Source organism: Pristiophorus japonicus, chromosome 22, assembly GCF_044704955.1.
Source record: "Pristiophorus japonicus isolate sPriJap1 chromosome 22, sPriJap1.hap1, whole genome shotgun sequence".
Classification (NCBI taxonomy): Eukaryota; Metazoa; Chordata; class Chondrichthyes; family Pristiophoridae; genus Pristiophorus; species Pristiophorus japonicus.
Window position 1 is genome coordinate 21,656,628 of NC_091998.1, and position 20,826 is coordinate 21,677,453.

Consider the following 20,826-nt stretch of genomic DNA (forward strand, 5'->3'; position numbering starts at 1 on the left):
ATGTTTCTATGAGATCCCCTCTCATTCTTCTGAACTCCAGTGAATACAAGCCCAGTTGATCCAGTCTTTCTTGATATGTCAGTCCCGCCATCCCGGGAATCAGTCTGGTGAACCTTCGCTGCACTCCCTCAATAGCAAGAATGTCCTTCCTCAAGTTAGGAGACCAAAACTGTACACAATACTCCAGGTGTGGCCTCACCAAGGCCCTGTACAACTGTAGTAATACCTCCCTGCCCCTGTACTCAAATCCCCTCGCTGTGAAAGCCAACATGCCATTTGCTTTCTTAACCGCCTGCTGTACCTGCAAGCCAACCTTCAATGACTGATGTACCATGATACCCAGGTCTCGTTGCACCTCCCCTTTTCCTAATCTGTCACCATTCAGATAATAGTCTGTCTCTCTGTTTTTACCACCAAAGTGGATAACTTCACATTTATCCACATTATACTTCATCTGCCATGCATTTGCCCACTCACCTAACCTATCCAAGTCACTCTGCAGCCTCATAGCATCCTCCTCGCAGCTCATACTGCCACCCAACTTAGTGTCATCCGCAAATTTGGAGATAATACATTTAATCCCCTCGTCTAAATCATTAATGTACAATGTAAACAGCTGGGGCCCCAGCACAGAACCTTGCGGTACCCCACTAGTCACTGCCTGCCATTCTGAAAAGTACCCATTTACTCCTACTCTTTGCTTCGTGTCTGCCAAAAAGAACTTGAATGTAATTAATAACTTATACTCAATATTCTGTTTAATATTTCAATATTTTCTATACAATTGTTGGGATAAAGGCAATTGAAAATTAAAAGGATACTAAATTTAAATCATGCATGAGTTGCTTGATACAATATACCCATCATACCCTTGTCACCTGCAAGATTGTTATTTATGCCCATTGTGTCTACCTCTTGCAGTATTTTGTGTGAAGCATCTCCTTTTGAGTGATCGGAGGTGGAAACACAAACCAAAATGATTCTTTTCAATTTTGTTTTGTAATTCTATTAGAGGATAAAATCCATTTGTCACTTTAAAACATAGGAAGGCAAATGGCATGTTAGCCTTTAGTGCAAGGTAATTGGAGTATAAGAGTAAGGAAGTCTTGCTACAATTGTACAGGGCTTTGGTGAGACCACACAAAGTACTATGCACAGTTTTGTTCTCCTTATCTGAGGAAGGATATACTTTCTTTAGAGGCGTTGCCATGATGGTTCAGTAGATTGATTCCTGGGATGAGACAGTTGACCTATGAGGAGAGATTTAGTAAAGTGGGTTTATATTCCCTGGAGGTTAGAAGAATGAGAGATGATCTCATTGAAACACATAAAATTGTGAGGGGATGCTGAGAGGTTGTTTCCCCTGGCTGGAGAGTCTAGAACTAGGGGGCATAGTCTCGGGATAACGGGTCAGCCATATAAAACTGAGATGAGGAAGGAATTTCTTCACTCAGAAGCTTGTACGTCTTTGGAATTCTCTACCCCAAAGAGCTGTGAATACTGAATTGTTGATTATATTCAAGGCTGAGATAGACAGATTTTTCACTTCTAGGGGAATCAAGGGATATGGAGATCGAGCAGCAAAGTGAAGTTGAGGTTGAAGATCAGACATGATCTTATTGAATGGCGAAGCAGGCTTGAGGGGCCGAATGGCCTACTCCTGCTCTTGTATACCATAGTTATCTGTCACTCCTCAAAACTGCATCATTCTTAGCAAAGTGCTCACTGTGCTAATGAAAAACATAGTGAAAATTTTTGAAGGTATCATAACATTCTGTACCCAATTCATTATCGGGGTCTTCACACATGTGATTAATGACTAGGCCCATGAAGAAGGGAGCTGATTGAAGAGAGGAGGCATTCATGTGCTGAAGAATAATTTGTGAGTCAGAAATCAGCTATTATTACACTTCTCTACTCCATCAGCTATCTTGTCCACCTTCAGGATCCGTGAGCCCAATTGCCCAATCAAGGATAATCTGAACGACATCTAATTTCACGAGACCAGACGTTTCTTTTTTAATTTGTGCTCACTTTTCTTTCAGTGATCACAAGATTGATTCCAGTGAAGATGGCTTTTGTCCCATTGCATAGTGTCCTTCCCAGGATGCTCCAGAATTAGAGGAATTCGGGGTTGAAATACTGTACCGCCATTTTTGAGGCGCTGTCATCGCCCGAGTGATTTTACCGTCGGGCGTTAGTTGCAGGCTCCAACGGCCATCTCCAACCCACACACAAACTTCCCACTGTTACAACTGATGAAAAAATGAAGAAATAAAGAAAGAAAAAACTTACCTTGTTCTCTGGCCCATTCTGCCCGAGTTCCGCTGTTTAACCGCCACTGTTTTCAGGCTGTACGGCGGCCTGCCAGTACGGCAGCAGTACAAACAAAATATTGCGATAGAGGCGCCAATGAGGCATTGCATGCATACTGATGCCATGATTTCCCGGCGGAACATAACGTTTTTAACATCCTTAAAAATGACCACTGAATTTCGCGTAGGGCGTGAACAGCACCCAGTACCACTCCCAACCGCCTAACTCCCAGCTAATACCCAACACCGGTGTTATCAGCAGGCATTAGCAACTGCATTTTGACCCCTGCATCTTTAAATTCTAGAGGGCCGCCTTTATAAACGATTCCAATTCTATGTACTGCATCCCTACCCAATAATGGAGTACTTTTGACTTTGTGCGATAGAGTAAAATGATTGACAGTAAATTGGCAGCGAGTTTCATGTGGAAACAAAAATCAGGAGAGCTGTAAAATGGGCTACCGATTCGTTGTCACCAGTTTTACACAAACACAAAGTCAAAATGACCTCAACTAAGGCTTAAACTGGATGAATGTATCTATGGAACTGCAAACAGATGGAGTGGAATGAACAATTCAAAAATCTATCTATACAAAGGTATCGAAGGATTCTACAATTTTTACAAAGGATTACATAGGAAGACATAGGATATACGGTGCAGGAACAGGCCATTCGGCACAACCAGTCCATGTTGGCGTTAATGCTCCACTCCAGCCTCCTCCCGTCTTTCCTCATCTAACTCGATCAGCATAACCCTCTATTCCTTTCTCCCTCATGCAATCATTTGTAATCTTTTAGATCATACAAAGATGTAAATAGTGCTAGGCTTAAATTTATACTGCAATGAAGCATAGAATCATAGAAATTTACGGCACAGAAGGAGGCCATTTGGCCCATCTTGTCTGTGCCAGCCAAAAAAGAGCTATCCAGTTAATCCCACTTTCCACCTCTTGCTCCGTGGAGAACTTTTCCTTTCAGGTCGTGAAGCGATGAAATCTCATGGATGTCGATCTTTTTGACAAGCTTGGGTTCAAAGTTTACGACCCACGGTGGACTATGACAAACAATATCCCTCAATCTTCATAAGGTTTGGAGTGACAACAAAATTCTGCTATCGTCCCCGCATTGACCCTTCTGTCAAACCGGTTACACAGCGACTTCACCATCTCCCATTCACGGTTTGCGACCAAGTATCGGCAGAATTAACACGACTCGAATCTCAGGGAATCGTTGAGAGCATCGATTCCTCACCCTGGATCTCGAACTTAGTCATTGCTTGGCGTAAAAATGGGGAGATCCCTCTATGCATCGACCTGAAAGAAGTCAACAAGGTCATCATCCCCAACAAGTAGCCTCTTCCTACCATCGACGAACTGTCTTCAGAATTCCACGGCTCAATAGTCTTACCAAACTCGACATGCACCACAGTTACCTCCAAATACCCCTAGCGGACCACTCACGACATTCACAATGCATGATGATCTGTATCAGTATCGATACATGCCCTACGAACTATCTTCTGCACCAAGTGCATTTCAGAAGATTGTCACTCTTATGCTAGCAGGCATCGAGGGAGCCCTCAATCTGCCTGATGTATCATCATCCATGGACGGACAATGAAAGAACATGACCAGTGACTTCACGCAGTTATGGCTAGACTTACTACACATAACATTACACTTAATGCCGATAAGTATACATTCGCTGCTGGAGAAATAAACTTTCTGGGCTACAGAATCACAGCACAAGGTGTCAAGCCGATTGACGCGATCCAGCGAATGCAGGAGGCTACCAACGTCAAAGAACTTTCATCATTCCTTGGCACTTGCAACTTCTATCTGAAGTTGGTCCCACACTACGCGCACATTGCCGAACCACTTCACAAGTTGCTGCGCAAGGACATCCCTTGGGAATGGACAGCTTCCCAGGCTCAGGCATTCACCACGCTTAAGGAGAAAATCACATCCCCTCCTATCCTTGCGCATTTTGATCCGAATGCCACTACGGATGCATCAGGCACCACCATGGGTGCTGTGCTCTAGCAATGGATTGGCGGCCTGGACGCACAGTAGCCTTCGCCTCTCGCACACCTCTCGTCTGCAGAACGTCTGCAGCAGAATGTGAAGCACTCACTTGCATCTACGCATGTGAACGTATGTGAGGAGAAACTTCTTCACCCAGAGAGTGGTGAACCTGTGGAATTCTCTACCACAGAAAGTTGTTGAGGCCAATTCACTAAATATATTCAAGAAGGAGTTAGATGAAGTCTTTACTACTAGGGGGATCAAGGGGTATGGCGAGAAAGCAGGAATGGGGTACTGAAGTTGCATGTTCAGCCATGAACTCATTGAATGGCAGTGCAGGCTAGAAGGGCCGAATGGCCTACTCCTGCACCTATTTTCTATGTTTCTATGTTTCTATGTTGGCACATCTACCTCTATGGCAGGAAATTTACCCTCCTTACAGATCACCAAACGCTAACTACCAACTCGCTAGAACTGGTTCTGGGCACAGACCACTATGAATCAGCTGATGGTCAGATCGTCTTGATCAGTATAACTTTGATGTACAGTACATCGCTGGCAGTCGCAACCATGTAACTGACATGCTAAGCCGCTCGATACCTGCTTCGGGCTCTGGTGCTGACTTGTTCACAGATGACCACACATATGTCACGGCGATCATCATTCCGTCCATCAGAAACCTTGTCTCCTGCGACAAACTCAAAACTGAGTCACAGAGTGATGCTACGCTCCAGCATGTGTGCCACTTCCTCCAGATTGAGTGGCCTAAGCAAATTCTGGAAGAGCTGACAACCATCCACAGACTTTGCGATGAATTTTCCATTTGGAACGATGGCTGCCTAGCTCATGGTGATAGAGCAGTAATTCCCAAGTCGCTTCAACAGCACGTTCTCTCATTGCCACACGATGGACACCCTGGCATTGTCCGCATGAAGCAGAGATGTTGCGATTCAGTATGGTGGCCTGGGATTGACACTCACATTGAAGAGTTTGTCTCACACTGTGAAGCATGCAGTCTGAGCGAAAAGGCCACAAACATCCAACCAGCACCAATGAAGCCAATTGACCTAGAAACTGCTCTTCTCCTACCTCTACCATGAGGTGACCAGCTCCTAACCCCCTTAGTATCTCTACTTTGAGCAACAAGCATCATCGTAGTACTAACCTTGGGCCTAATCTATGAATGACTCCAAGGAGGCCTCGAATGAGCAGAGTAACCATGGCCATAAAAACCACGGCAACAACTTCAGTTGGATATCATTGGTCTAGTTGAAGCAGCTCCACAACACCAGCGTTTCCTTGTTGTAGTACATGTCCTGCATTCCAAATGGCCAGAAATTGCTAGAACAAGTTCAGTGACCTCATCAACGATCGTCACTATTCTGCAGTATATGTTCATGAAGTGGGGCCTCCCAGAGGCCATAATCACTGACAATGGACCACAGTTTGTGTCCGACCAGTTCGCGGATTTCCTCATTCGGCATGCTATCGAGCATCACCTTACTGCTCGGTACAATCCTCAAAGCAACGGAGGTGTTGAGCGATTTAACCACGTCATCAAAGATGGTTTGAAAGCCAAATTCGCAGCAGACTAAACATTCGACGAAGTGGTTCAAACTATTCTCCACACATACCATTCGACAAAGCACTCACTAACGGGGGAGACTCCCGCTGAGCTCATGATTGGGCGGAATCTTCGCTGACTACTGCACATTCTCAAACTCCCAGCCAGACCTAGTGCGAAGATAACCACACTCCCATCCCAGATTTCGGAACGTCAACGAAAAGCAAAGTCGTACACTGACACAAAGCGACACGCTCAAAAGCCCCAACTGAAGAACGGAGATTGGGTCAGAGTTAAGCGCCCAAACCGGAGTCATAAGCTCACATCTTCACTTTCGCCTCCAAAACAGATCAGACGAAAGTTCAGCCCTCACACCTACGAGCTCAATGATGGAACTCGATTGAACGCTCATAGACTGATCCCAACCCACAGGCCAACAGACCAGCTGGATGGAACAGAGGTATTGTTCTGTTTCCCAACCGAAAACCTCGATCAAACACTGCAAGCTCCACGCCAGTCTCAGCGTATCAGAACACGGCCTGGCTATCTCAAGGACTTTGTCTGTTCATAGACTATGTTTTCAAAAGGAGGGAAATATGTTGTGTTCATACTCTATTTGTTTATTACATGAACTCTCACTAGACAGGCATTAGGACCCTGTGGGAGCTATTCACAGTTGCTGTAAAAATTCTGGTTCATGCTGGTTTGGGACACCATTTTGGGATTTGCTATAAACACAGTTACGTTACCTTACTCCTGTTGCAGTTAGTCTGTTTATGTCCGTACACAACACCAAACACCTTAGGCAACCTGTGCTATCCATTTCATCAACCACTATTAATGGCCATTTCTTATTCTCTCTGGACAAAAATAGTATATTCATTTCTACACCTCCTTCTGGCATGTGTTTGTGATGTGATTGTTTCTCCCCCATGGTGCTTCCTCTTTGTGCTGGTGTAGTGTGTGTGACATGTAACTAGCACGTGCCTAGCCACCCTGGATGCCTGTTTCACATGGACGTGATTTAGATCGGCATACCAGGATGGCGGGAAATGGTGTGCAGCTCAGACACAGGCCCATTTAACTGAAGCGCCCACCCTAGCTGGTCCAGAACCTGCATCGTGGTGCAAATTGGGAGGCGTTCTGTAACTGCCATTCATTTTCTGTTACCAACCATTCGATTTACATCGCGACAACTCACCACTAGCAGGAGAACATCCAGGCCCATGTGTCTATTTTCTTGTTCAACCCGACAGGTGACTGCTAGGAGTGACCAACAACGTAACAGATTGTGTTTTGTGTGAATTTACGTGCTCATCGAGAAAAGATGAATGGGAGCCCTTCCGTTTCAAGCACTGCCAAGGACTATCAGGTGAGGCAGAACATAGCCAGCTGAAGAGTGAGACTCCATCCGCTCCGCCCAACAAAGGGCTTTAGTCTCACCCTGAGAAGAATACCCATAATACATTGGTGTGATATTTCCATCGCTCTGGCTTCTGAGTGAGATTACCAAATTAGAACTCATTTTAGTGGTATCACTTTGCTGAGACAGTCCAAACTCATATGTCATAGAAATGTTGGAAAGTGTAAGGGCATGCACTTTGGCAGAAAAAAATCAAAGAGCAAGTTATTATTTAAATGGAGAAAGATTGCAAAGTGCCGCAGTACAGCAGGACCTGGTGGTACTTGTGCATGAAACACAAAAGGATAGTATGCAAGTGCAGCAATTGATCACGAAGGCCAATGGTATCTTGGCCTTTATTGCAAAGGGGATGGAGTATAAAAGCAGTGAAGTTTTGCTACAGCTATATAAGGTATTGGTAAGGCCAAACCTGGAATATTCCGTGCAGTTTTGGTTTCCATATTTACGAAAGGATATACTTTCTTTGGAGGCAGTTCAGAGAAGGTTCACTAGGTTGATTCCAGGGATGAGGTGGTTGACTTATGAGGAAAGGTTGAGTAGGTTGGTCCTCTACTCATTGGAATTCAGAAGAATGAGAGGTGATCTTATCAAAATGTATAGGATTATGAGGGGGCTTGACAAGGTGGATGCAGAGAGGATGTTTCCACTGATGGGGGAGACTAGAACTAGAGGGCACGATCTTAGAATAAGGGGCCGCCCATTTAAAACAGAGATTAGAAATTTCTTCTCTCAGAGGGTTGTAAATCTGTGGAATTCGCTGCCTCAGAGAGCTGTGGAAGCTGGGCCATTGAATAAATTTCAAAGAGAATTAGACTGTTTCTTAAACGATAAGGGAATAAGGGGTTATGGGGAGTGGGTGGGGAAGTGAAGCTGAGTCCATGATCAGATCAGCCATGATCTTATTAAATGGCGGACCAGGCTCGAGAGGCCATATGGCCTACTCCTGTTCCTATTTCTTATGTTCTTATGTTCTTAAATGTTACAACTGAAAGAGAGAGACCTTAACAACCTAGAATAGATTCAAACTGAGCTAATTTTTCACCGGTGCCATCTTTCAAATGAAATGTTAAACTGAGATCCCATCTGCCCTCTCACGTGGGCGTGAAAGATCCCAGGACACTGTTTTGAAGAAGCACAGGGAAGTTCTCCGATGTCTTGGACAATATTTATCTCTCAATCTACATCATTAAAAAAATATATTACCAGGCCATTAATCTTATTGCTGTTTAATAGAATCATAGAAAGTTTTGGCACAGATGGAGGCCTTTCGACCCATCGTGTCTCTGTATGTGGGACCTTGCTGTGTGAAAATTATCTGATGTGCTTCTTTACATTGCAACTGTGACTCCAAAAATATGCCATTGGTTGTGAAGTGATTTAGGACATCTTGAGGTCATGCAAGATGCTATATAAATGCAAGTCTTTGTTTCTTCACCATGTCACTCAGTTCTCCAACACTTTTATTTCTATTTTTTTCAGAGTTAATTTTGCTGTAAGATTGAAACAGGGGTTAGATAATGATCTGGAAGCAAACATCTTCCTTGCACTCCTGGACAGTAGATCCCTGTCTCACCTCTAGCTCCTAATTGCACTTTCTCCATCACAACCTTTCCAGTATCTCTTTCTCTATTTTACCAATACTACTGTAATGTATGCACCTGTGAGTATGCTCATAGGTTTGTCGAGCGATTGGAAGGGGCTGCTCCTCAAATTCTGGTTGCACTTCAGTTCCACACTCCTGATTTTTGAGCATCCTGTGCGGCGGTCAGAAGGCCTACTCGTAGGACTGCTCCTGGATATGGCCAAGGGGGCCATCAGCCAGTCCAGGCAGTGGGCGGTTGAGGGGGTCTTTCAGCCCGACTGCCTGCCTCTCGTCTGCGGTTACATCCGGGCCAGGGTGTCCCTAGAGATGGAGCATGCGGTGTCCACTCGTACGCTCGCGACCTTCCGCGAGAGGTGGGCACCGGAGGGACTGGAGTGCATTATTACCCCCGGCAAACAAATTTTAATTTGATTTTATGTCTTAAAGTTTAATGTTTTAATTGCCGGTGTTTTTAGTGTCCCCCTCCCCTTTTATAGGGGGCACTTGTAAAATATGGAATTTTAATGCCTTAAAAAAACCCACAAAAAAACCCTCCAAAAAATACCAAAAAAAAGAAAGAAAAAAAGAAAAAAAAGGGCCTTGGGAAATGTTTGGAGTGTCCCCCAGATCGGGGGGCACGTGAATTAATGTTTATGTTTGCCCCAAAAGAGTTGTAGAGCTGTTGGAAGGGGCTGCTCCTCAAATTCTGGTTGCACTTTAGTCCCACACTCCTGATCTTTGAGCATCCTGTACGGCGGTCAGAAGGCCTACTTGTAGGACTGCTCCTGGGCATGGCCAAGGGGGCCATCAGCCGATCCAGGCAGTGGGCGGTTGAGGGGGTCGTTCAGCCCGACTGCCCGCCTCTCGTCTGCGGTTACACCCGAGCCAGGGTGTCCCTGGAGATGGAGCACGCGGTGTCCACCAGTACGCTCGCAGCCTTCTGCGAGAGGTGGGCGCCGGAGGGACTGGAATGAATCATCACTCCTGGAATCCAAGTTTTAATTTGAACCACATAATGTCTAAAGTTTAATTTGTTTAGTTGTTGATGTAGTGCCCCTTTAATAAGGGGGCACTTTGTATTAATGTTCTACTAAAAATAGTTGTAGCTGTTGAGTTGGGAATGGTTTAGACAATCATGTGATGTTCACAATAAAACCCCAGCCAGTTGGGTTTAGGGGATCCACGATGAGGTATGCGGTTGTGAGCCTGATGGATGAACTGGTAATGTGAAGTGTGATTGTTAAACCTTTGCTATTAAGAACTAGTTGGTTTATGAGCAATGTGTTGGTTTGAATTCTTAAACAAAGAACCCCTGAAGCAAATATTTTACAACTACTAGCAATGCTCCTCTGAACTTTTCTCTCTCATTCCTCCTCATCTTGAAAATACCATGCTACATGCTCTCTCTCCTCTTTGTATCCTCACTTTGTTAAAATCAGGACTCATTGTATAGTTTCCTGCTCTTTCCAGGAACCTCAAAGCATTGGACTTCCTTTCTCTTCCCTCGGCTTTCTCTCATCTTGCAATCTTCAGCTTTTTAAAACCCAGGCTTGGCATTGCCAAAGCATGGATTCCTGATCAATTTTACCGTCTGACCCACTCTTTTTGATTTCGATGGTGTTCTCCTGTTTGGGCCTTGTTCTCTTCACCTCAGTTTCTCAATAAAAATAGATTTAGGCAGCTGCTACTGAATAGAGAAGGACAACTAAGAAAGAAGCAAAATTGGGGCTCAAGAAGAGCTGCCAGATGGCTACTGAGGAATAGATCATGATTCATCATCATCATCATAGGCAGTCCCTCGGAATCGAGGAAGACTTGCTTCCACTCTTAGCATGAGTTCTTCGGTGACTGAACAGTCCAATACGGGAATTACAGTCTCTGTCACAGGTGGGACAGACAGTGGTTGAAGGAAAGGATGGGCAGGGAGCCTGGTTTGCCGCATGCTCCTTCCGCTGCCTGCGTTTGATTTCTGCATGCTCTTGGCGACGAGAGTCGAGGAGCTCAGTGCCCTCCCGGATGCACTTCCTTCACTTAGGGCGGTCTTTGCCCTGGGACCCCCAGGTGTCAGTGGGGATGTCGCACTTTATCAAGGAGGCTTTGAGGGTGTCCTTGTAACATTTCTGCTGCCCTCCTTTGGCTCGTTTGCCGTGAATGAGTTCCGAGTAGAGCGCTTGCTTTGGGAGTCTCGTGTCTGACATGCGAACTATGTGGCCTGCCCAGCTTACGATGAAGACGACACCACAGAAGTGTTATAGCGGCATCTCAGGCTTTTCTTTTACTGATCGGTGGTACAGAATATCACGGCACCAGCTTTAGTGCTTTGAAGGAATAAGGCCATAAATACTCCCAGGAAAACAGCAATTGGTTTGTTAAGGAGGTAATTAATTATTAAATTGTTAATTTATTAATATACACTCATAAAGTTGTTACAATGCTTGGAACTAGTATTTATATCAGTTTGAGTGTTGTGCTGATTACAGGACTTACCTACGACAGCACTATTGAGCCTGGGGCCTCACAGTCTAATTAAATCGATCACAGATTACAATGCTTGGAAACCATGTGTTGGTGGTCAACTTACAGTGGAGTGGCTTCACCTGGGAAACGCCGTCCTTTAACCTGGGCTTCACCAATGCAGACACACTGAGATAAATATGTGGCTTCACTGCTGGCTGGAAATCTGAGTGTATAGTCCACCCTTCATAGAACCCACCCAATTTTAGTGCCATCAATTCCTTGCTAAGAGTAGGCAGACCAGTGCCACAAAATTCTAAAACTTAAAATGAGAAAAAGTACACGGTGCCACAATGTAAAACACAATTATTTTAATTGTGCTGCATATTCTACTGGCACAATTATTTTAATTGTGTTGCATATTCCCCTAATGCGCAGAGGGATGAATAAGTATGCCTGTAAACCTATATCATAGATATCAAGTAGGTCGATAACATAATAAATGATCAATAATCAATTTATCCTGGTCAGCTCCTTTTAATGTTATATAAGCCAAACACACAAAAATAAACATCCCCAATATTAGTTACAGAGGTAAATTCATAAAAACAATTTTATTAGCTTGTTATGCAATTTTATTTAATGATTGTTCTCAGATGTTATGCCAAAAAGAAGATAATAGGACAGCTGACTGAAAGATTGGTAAAAGAGATGTTTTATTATGAAGATCTTAAAGGATCGGAGGTGGAGAGGCTGAAGTTTGTAGGGAAGGAATTCCAGAACATGGGGTTTAGGTGGCTGAAAACACAGTCGCCAATGTTGGGGAAAGGGAGGGGATGCATAAAAGGCCATTGTTGGAGGAACGGAGAGTTTGGTGGGGGTTGTAGGGCCTATAGAGGTTGGGTGGAGCAAAGCTTTAAACATGAGGTTGAGAATTTTAAATGTGGGATGTTGTGGGGACCTAGAGCCAATGTATGTCACTGGGTGAGAGAGACTTGGTACGGGATAGGTTATGGGCAGCAGAGCTTTGGAAGAGCAGAAGTGCATGGAGGTTGGAGGATGGGAGGCCGGCCATGAGAGCATTGGAATAATAAAGTCTGGAAGGTAACAAAAGAATGAATGAGGGTTTCAGCATCAGCTGGACTAAGGTAAGGGTGGAAGTGGGTGATGTTACTAAGGTTGAAGTATGAAATCTTTGTGATGGGGAAAATATACAATCAGAAGCACAGTTTGAGATCGAATAGGATGCCAAGATAATAAAGCAGCGAGCCTATTTTTTTAATTATTCGTTTTGGGGATGTGGGTATCGCTGGAAAGGCCCGCATTTATTGCCCATCCTTAATTGCCCTTGAGAAGGTGGTCTGCCTTCTTGAACTGCTGCACTCCGTATGGTGAATTTTCTCCCACAGTGCTATTAGGGAGGGCGTGCCAGGATTTTGACCCAACGACGATGAAGGAACGGTGATATATTTCCAAGTCAGGATGGTGTATGACTTGGAGGGGAACGTGTAGGTGGTGGTGTTCCCATGCGCCTGATGCCCTTGTCCTTCTCGGTGGTAGAGGTCGCGCGTTTGGGAGATGCTGCCGAAGAAGCCTTGGCGAGTTGCTGCAGTGCATCCTGTAGATGGTACACACTGCAGCCACGGTGCGCCGGTGGTGGAGGGAGTGAATGTTGAAGGTGGTGGATGGAGTGCCAATCAAGCGGACTGCTTTGTCCTGGAAGCTGTCAAGCTTCTTGAGTGTTGTTGGAGCTGCACTCATCCAGGCAAGTGAAGAGTATTCCATCATATTCCTGACGTGTGCCTTGTTGGTGGTAGAAAGGCTTTGGGGAGTCAGGAGGCGAGACACTCACCACAGAATACCCAGCCTCTGACCTACTCTTGTAGCCACAGTATTTATGTGGTTGGTCCGGTTAAGTTTCTGGGCAAATGCTTAAGAAAATCTGAGCTTCAGTTAATGAGTTGGATAAAATTAACGTAACAGAGGGATGCTAAGCAATATAGGTAAGCAGATATATATTCTAATAGGATGTGGTAGAAGGAAGCTGAATTAGGCTACCTAGCTGAGATGCCTCTGAAACAGATATATTTCAGGGCTAAACTATTCAATTTAAAGAAAAGCAGGCTTGCTGGAAAAAGGTTGTAAGATCATTATATACAGCTGAAGTAAAGTATTTCACATTATCTGGTTGAGAGGCCAATCAGTGAACAAATTAACGCAGGTCTCCAGCAGTTTATAATGAGAAATGTTTTTGAAAGAAAAAAACACAAGGTTTTGTGCCCTCAGAGGGAAGCATGATGGGAAGTGGGGTATCAGAGTGCTGAGCAGAGCACTTCAAACCCAACTGCCAAACTCATATTCCATTCTCAGCTAGATTACTGGAGAGTATGCAAAACTTGGCAGTGGAGTAATCCCTTGTCAATCTGGCATGGAGCAGTACTGATGGCGAACACAATGTAGTCTTAACTTGACTGAAATAAATGAGCTCTGCAGCAAGGAAAGTAAAATTGAAAAATGTAAAAAAAAAAAATGCTCCTTAATTGTCTGTTGTAGATTAATAGATAGAGATTGATTGCTGTGATTAGTCAACAACTCCATTATCGTTGTATAATGTGACTACCAGGATGGTAGAAGGTGAACTAGATGGACCTTGGTCTTTGTTGGTCTAGCAATTACTAGGTTCTTAATTCAGCAGATCTTTTCACTGTGCAGCAGATGTGATGGTTGTATCGTTGTAAGTATTCACAATTTTTTCGTGGTCTCCCATTATATTTTTTAACGATGTAGCTATCTGTACAGCACTTTTTTTGACAGACAGGCGTCTGTCCAGCTCCGTCCCCCCTTGCCCGTACTATGCGTTTTTGACCGACTGGCGACAAGCCCCACCCCTGACAAGCTCCCCCCCGCCCACCGGCCCAGATCATTCCATGCACGTGCTGCCAAGAAGCAGGACCTCAGGCTCCGACTCTCTCCCCACTGGCGGGGGAGGGCCGAGAGCGGCCGGCGTGGGCCCGATAGCGATAGAGAGGCTGGGGGGAGAGGGAGGAGGGAGAGGGAGGGAAGAGAGGGAGGGAGAGGGAGGAGGGAGGCTGGTGGGGGGGGAGGGAGGAGAGGTGGGGGAGAGGGGGGGAGGAGAGGGAGGAGGAGAAGGGGGGAGAAGAGGGGGAGAGAGAGAAGGGGGGGGTGAGGAGAGGGAGAGAGAGAAGGGGGGAGAAGAGGGGGAGAGAGAGAAGGGGGGAAGAGGAGAGGGAGAGAGAGAAGGGGGAGAAGAGGAGAGGGAGAGAGAGAAGGGGGAGAAGAGGAGAGGGAGAGAGAGAAGGGGGGAGAAGAGGGAGAGAGAGAAGGGGGGGAGAAAAGGGAGAGAGAGAAGGGGGGGAGAAGAGGGAGAGAAGGGGGGAAGGAGAGGGAGGCTGGGGGGGGAGGAGGTGGGAGAGGGGAGGAGGTGGGAGAGGGGAGGAGGCGGGAGAGGGGAGGAGGCGGGAGAGGGGAGAGGAGAGGAGGGGGGAGAGAGGAGAGGAGAGGGGAGAGGAGAGGAGGGGGGAGAGAGGAGAGGAGAGGGGAGACGGAGAGGAGAGGAGGAGAGGGGGGGGGGGAAGAGGGAGGAAAAGAGGGAGGGGGAAGAGGGAGGAGAGGGGGGGGGAAGAGGGAGAGGAGGGGGGGGAAGAGGGAGGAAAAGAGGGAGGAGGGGGAAGAGGGAGGAGGGGGAAGAGGGAGGAGAGGGGGGGGGGAAGAGGGAGGAAAAGAGGGAGGAGGGGGAAGAGGGAGGAGGGGGGGAAGAGGGGAGGAGGGGGGGAAGAGGGAGGGGGGGGGGGAAGAGGGAGAAGAGGGAGGAGGGGGGAAAAGAGGGAGGAGGGGGGAAGAGGGAGGAGGGGGGAAGAGGGAGGAGGGGGGAAGAGGGAGGATGAAGGGGGAAGAGGAAGAGCAAGGCTGGGGGGCGAGGAGAGGGAGGCGATGGGGGTGAGAGAGAGGGAGGAGGGAGGGAGGGAGGGGGTTGAGAGGGAGGGAGGGAGGGAGGAGTGAGGGAATGGGGGGGAGAGAGACGGAGTAGGGAGGGAGGGAGGGAGGGAGGGAGGGGGGGGAGAGAGTGGGAGGAGGGAGGCTGGGGGGTGGGGGAGAGGAAGCTGAGGGGAGAGGAGAGGGAGGAGTGGGGGTGAGAGGGAGGAGGGAGGGATGTGGGGGTGAGAGGGAGGAGGGAGGGAGGGAGAGGGAGGGGGTGTGAGAGGGAGGAGGGAGGATGGGGGAGGAGAGAGGCTGGGGGGCGAGGCTGTGTGGGGGGAGAGAGGGAGGGGGAAGGGAGGCCCGGGAGGGGGGTGTAGGAGGGAGGCTGGGGAGGGGAGGAGAAGGAGGGGGGTGAGAGAGAGAGAGAGGGAGGGAGACTCGGGGGGTGGAGGAGAGGGGGAGGGAGGCTGGGGGGGGGAGGAGAGGGGGAGGGGGTTGAGAGAGAGAGAGTGAAGAGAGAGAGAGAGAGAGAGAGAGAGAGAGAGAGAGAGAGAGAGAGAGAGAGAGAGAGAGAGAGAGAGAGAGAGAGAGAGAGAGAGAGAGAGAGAGAGAGAGAGAGAAGCTGTGGGGGGGGGGGGAGGAGAGGGAGGAGGGCAGGGGGAGAGGAAGAGGAGAGGAGGGGGGGAGGAGAGGGAGAGGAGAGGAGGAAGGGGGAGGAGGAGTGAGAGGAGGGGGAGGAGAGGGAGAGGGGAGATGGGGAGGAGAGGTAGAGGAGAGGAGGAGAGGGGAGTGGAGAGGAGCGGAGGGAAGAGAGAAGAGGAGGGGGAGGGACAGGGGAGGAGAGGGAGAGGAGAGGAAGGGGGAGAGGAGAGGAGGAGGGGAGAGGGAGAGGAGGGGGGAGGAGGGGGAGGAGGGGGGAGGAGAGGGTGAGGAGGGGAGAGGAGGAGAGGGAGAGGGGAGGGGGGAGGAGAGGGGAGAGAGGGAGAGGGAGAGGAGGGAGGGGCGGAGAGAGGGGGGAGGGCGAGGGAGGCTGGGGGGTGGATAGGGAGGAGGGAGGAGGGAGGCTGTGGAGGGAGAGAGAGTCTGTGGGGTGGGAAAGAGAGAGAGGCTGGGGGAGGTGGGGGAGAGAGAGAGACTGGGGGCGGGAAGAGCGGCTGGGGGTGGGTGAGAGAGAGGCTGGGGGGGGTGGAGAGAGGGGAGAGAGAGGCGGCGGGGGAGAGAGAGGCTGGCGGGGAGTGAGAGGCGCTGGGGGATGGGACAGAAAGGCTGGGGGGTGGGAGAGAGAGAGAGGCTGGGGGGTAGAGAGGCGCTGGTGGGAGAGAGAGAGGCTGGGGTGGGGGGAGATACACGGGTGGGGGGAAGACGGATCACATTCTTCCAACACCCTACAAGGGACATCGTTGGAGTGGATGAAATCCAGAAGTCACAACACTGTCACTATTAACTTCATACCCAATAATCCTGTTAATAATCCATACACAATGCCTGCCTCATCTATGGTGGGGAGGTCAGGGGGGCAACGGTGGTTGGAGGATGCACTTGCGCTGGGATAAGGCACTTTTGCTGGGGGGAGACATGTACTTGGACTGAGGTAAGGCACTTCGGCTGGAGGAGGGATGTACTTGGACTGAGGTAAGGCACTTTGGCTGGGGGAGGGATGTACTGGACAGGGGCAAGGCACTTTGGCTGGCCCTTGCTGTCTTCTGGGGAGCTCTGTCCTCTGTCGCTTCAGGAAGTCAAAGTGCATCGAGTTACAATTTGCAAAGTCAGTGAGCCCTTGGGATGGTCGGTTCCAGTTACACATATCCAGTGAAACTTCAGGGTGTGGCTTATCCTCCACGGGGACCAATCAGAAACAAAGGGTGGAGCATGGTGGCCATTTTTGCAGTACAAATAAGCGCGTCCATTTTTTAACGTTGATTTTCAGGTCATTTTTATAGTGCCAATAGGGAAGAGGGATGTGGAATGGAACATTTTGCTCACTTTTGACCGTCACCATCAGCATCGAGCACTCTCGGGTGAGATACAGCATGGACGAATAGAGCTCCCTACACTTTACCCAACAGAAGAGCACCTGTGACTGCTGCAATGCATATTGCTTCATTTCTAGTTTATCGGAGAATAAATGGCTATTTGGTGCCTAATCTGTTGCCAGCTTTGGTTCCGTAGGTATGAACCCATTCGAAGGTGGGTTTAAAACGCCCATCATCATTTCAGGTAGGACCCTTACCGCAAAAGGAGAGGGAATGAATTAAAATCAGGTCCCAGTTATGTAACAGCATCTATTGTGCCCATAAATCTCCAGGAATGTACTTTTAACACAAATTAATGGTAGAATGTTTGCTTCATTTCAATAACTCCCGATAAGAAAGGAAAAAATATTATCTAATTACTATTTTTCTTGTCCACTTCATTTTATTTTTCTGTAATTACTTGTTAATTGAAACGCCGATGCATGAACAATGGTATCAAAGTAATAAATTAAGAAAGATCATGTGATATATTTAATACAACAAATGAGCTAAATGCACTCAATGTTTAAAGAAGTGCTTTTTAATAGATACCCCAATCCCCTTGGTTTTAATTAGTTCACACAAAGTATTGTTTGGAGTATCACATGTTGTATATACAAAATAACACATTTATATTTTATGTTTTCACCTAAATATTCAAAGCATTTTCACCCTGAATGAGATCATTTCTAAGTACAACTCAATCATTTCTTTTGTGACACTCGAAGGATTAAGATCTACTTGTTGGTTCCACAGATATTTGCCCCAGGGCTTTCGACATAATTATTCATTCATATGAGGAAAGCCAGAGCTTGAATTAAGTTTTAATATTAGCAGCATTTACTGATCACATCATCATGCATATATTTTAACAGCAAAGTTTTTAACTGTAGTCTTTGCCTTTAATTAAAATATATTGCTTCCCCACTTAAAAAAAAATAAGCACAAGTAATGATTCAGAGTATGAGATGCAATTGTTTTTGAACATCTCATCTCCTGCTGCAAATAAGCTATATTAAAAGATGAGGAATAAAAAAGACTTGCATTTATATAGTGCAATTCACAACCACCAGAAGTCCCAAAACACTTTACAACCAATAAAGTACTTTCGAAGTGCAGTCACTGTTGTAACGCGGCAGCCAGTTTGCACACAGCAAGCTCCCACAAACAGCAATGTGATAATGATAAGATAATCTGTTTTACTGATGTTGATTGAGGAATAAACATTGGCCAGGACACGGGTGATAACTCCCCTGCTCTTCTTCGAAATACTGCCATGGAAATTTTTACGTCCACCCGAGAGAGCAGACGGGGCCTCAGTTTAACATCTCATTTGAAAGAAGGCACCCCCAACAGTGCAGCACTCCCATAGCACTGCACTGGAATGTCAGCCTAGATTTTTGTGTTTAAGTCTCTGGGACTTGAACCCACAACCTTCTAACTCAGAGGAAAGGGTGCTACAAACTTAGTCACGGCTGACAATCAAACATACCTTTGATAGTATATTTCTGGTATTAGCACAGGAGCAGAAGATATCTTGCTATAAAATCCACAATCACACAGGGATGATTTTAACCTCACTCGCTCAGCAGAAACCTGGCGGGCGGACAGTTACAATCGTCCTGGCTCTTACCTGTGCAAAATCCGCCAATGGTCGCAACATCTTCAATTTTAACCTGCTCTCCTGAGCAGGCAATAAAGACAGGCGCCCGGAGCCAACAGGGTCCTTCTTTACATGTGCATGTTGTGGCCCGATGACATAATTGAGACCTAACTGTAATTTTAACTCGGGCCTGAGTGGAGAATCTACCCGGAGTTAAAATTGGGGTCAGTTATGGTGGATCAGCAGTTAATACTGGCTGTAGGTCTTTTAAAACATCTGCCACAATTCCTGCCACTCCCTTCCTGAATGTGCTGTCGTAGACAGGAGTATGGTTTCACGGGTCCTCTAGCTTCACTCTACTCAGTTGCCATTCTACACTGGGCCGTTCACGTCAGCGGATTTTCAGTTGAGGTGGCCCTGATCTTGTCTTAGCTGATGTCTACGCATAGCCACTGTCCAGCTGCAACCAATGGATAGTAATCAGGAAAAGAAAGACCTGCATTTATATAGCACCTTTCACAACCACCGGCTGTCCCAAAGCACCTTAGAGCCAATGAAGTACTTTTGAAGTGTAGTCATTGTTGTAATGTAAGAAACGTGGCAGCCAATTTGCACACAGCAATGTGATAATGGCCAGATGTTGATGTTAACTGAGGGATAAATATTGACCAGGACACCCGGGATAACTCCCCTGCTCTTCTTCGAAATAGTGTCATGGGATCTTTCACATCCACCTGAGAGCGCAGGCGGGGCCTCGGTTTAACGTCTCATCCAAAAGACGGCACCTCCGACAGTGCAGCATTCCCCTGGAGCATCAGCCTAGATTTTAGTGCTCAAGTCTCTGGGGTGGCAGTTGAACCCACAATCTTCGGGCTCAGAGGCGTGAGTGCTACCCACTGAGCCACATCTGACACGGAATAGGAAACCCTGGATGATGTCATTCCCCTTCCCTATTAGGCGGTCCTGAGGTCAACTATAATGTCTCTGGCACCATTCTGACTGAGCTCTGCCATCTCAACACAGATTGGGGATCTAATCCTGGGCTGGCCTTAATCTGTACCACACTGGGCAGTGCTTATATCAGTTGAGACATTTGTTAACAGAAGGGGGAAATTACTCTCAATGGGAAGCTCATAGCTGAGGAATTGTGTCTAAATGATTGTCTATGGTTATGGCACTATATCTGAATCTAATCTTAAAATGGACGCAATCGTTTTGGTTAACTGACAGGAATTCAAAAAGCATTTCTAATGTACAATAACCTAGTTCTAGTGAAACTAAACAATGTTAGTTGCTATATTAATGTGAAAGGCAAAACCATCTTTTAAGTATGTCAGACTTTTTTTTAAGTCTAATGATTTTAAGTTTGGCACATTGTTTTAAAATTAATTTGCATTCATGCAAAATGCATTTATACATTTGTTTTGGCTTTCTGTAACTTACCCACAATTTGAAGATGTAAGGTTATAACATTAGGTTATACATAATGCCATCGTTCTCTGCCTTGGGGATCTTGCTCAACACTTATTGAAATAACACTAATTGTTTATCGGCACTCCGGAGCAAGAATGAAATAATATTGATTTCTGGCCAAACAGGGGCTCCATTAGCTCCAGGACCCCATGCATGATTGATCTGTAGTTAACATTGGCACTGTTTATCTATTGGACAAAGATTGTAACTGTAATGGTATAACATTATGTTCGCAGCATAAAAATCATGTATTACGAAGGAATGCAGTGTTGTCTATACCCATTTCCCTATCAGTTGTGATTTGTTTCTAACTTGGAGAAACATTACACCACTTGTAATACCAATGGCAAATGAATGAAACCATTTAACCTCCTGAATTTAGACACAGATGATGTATAAGAGATTCAATGAGGGTAATGCTAACCTAACTGGGAAAC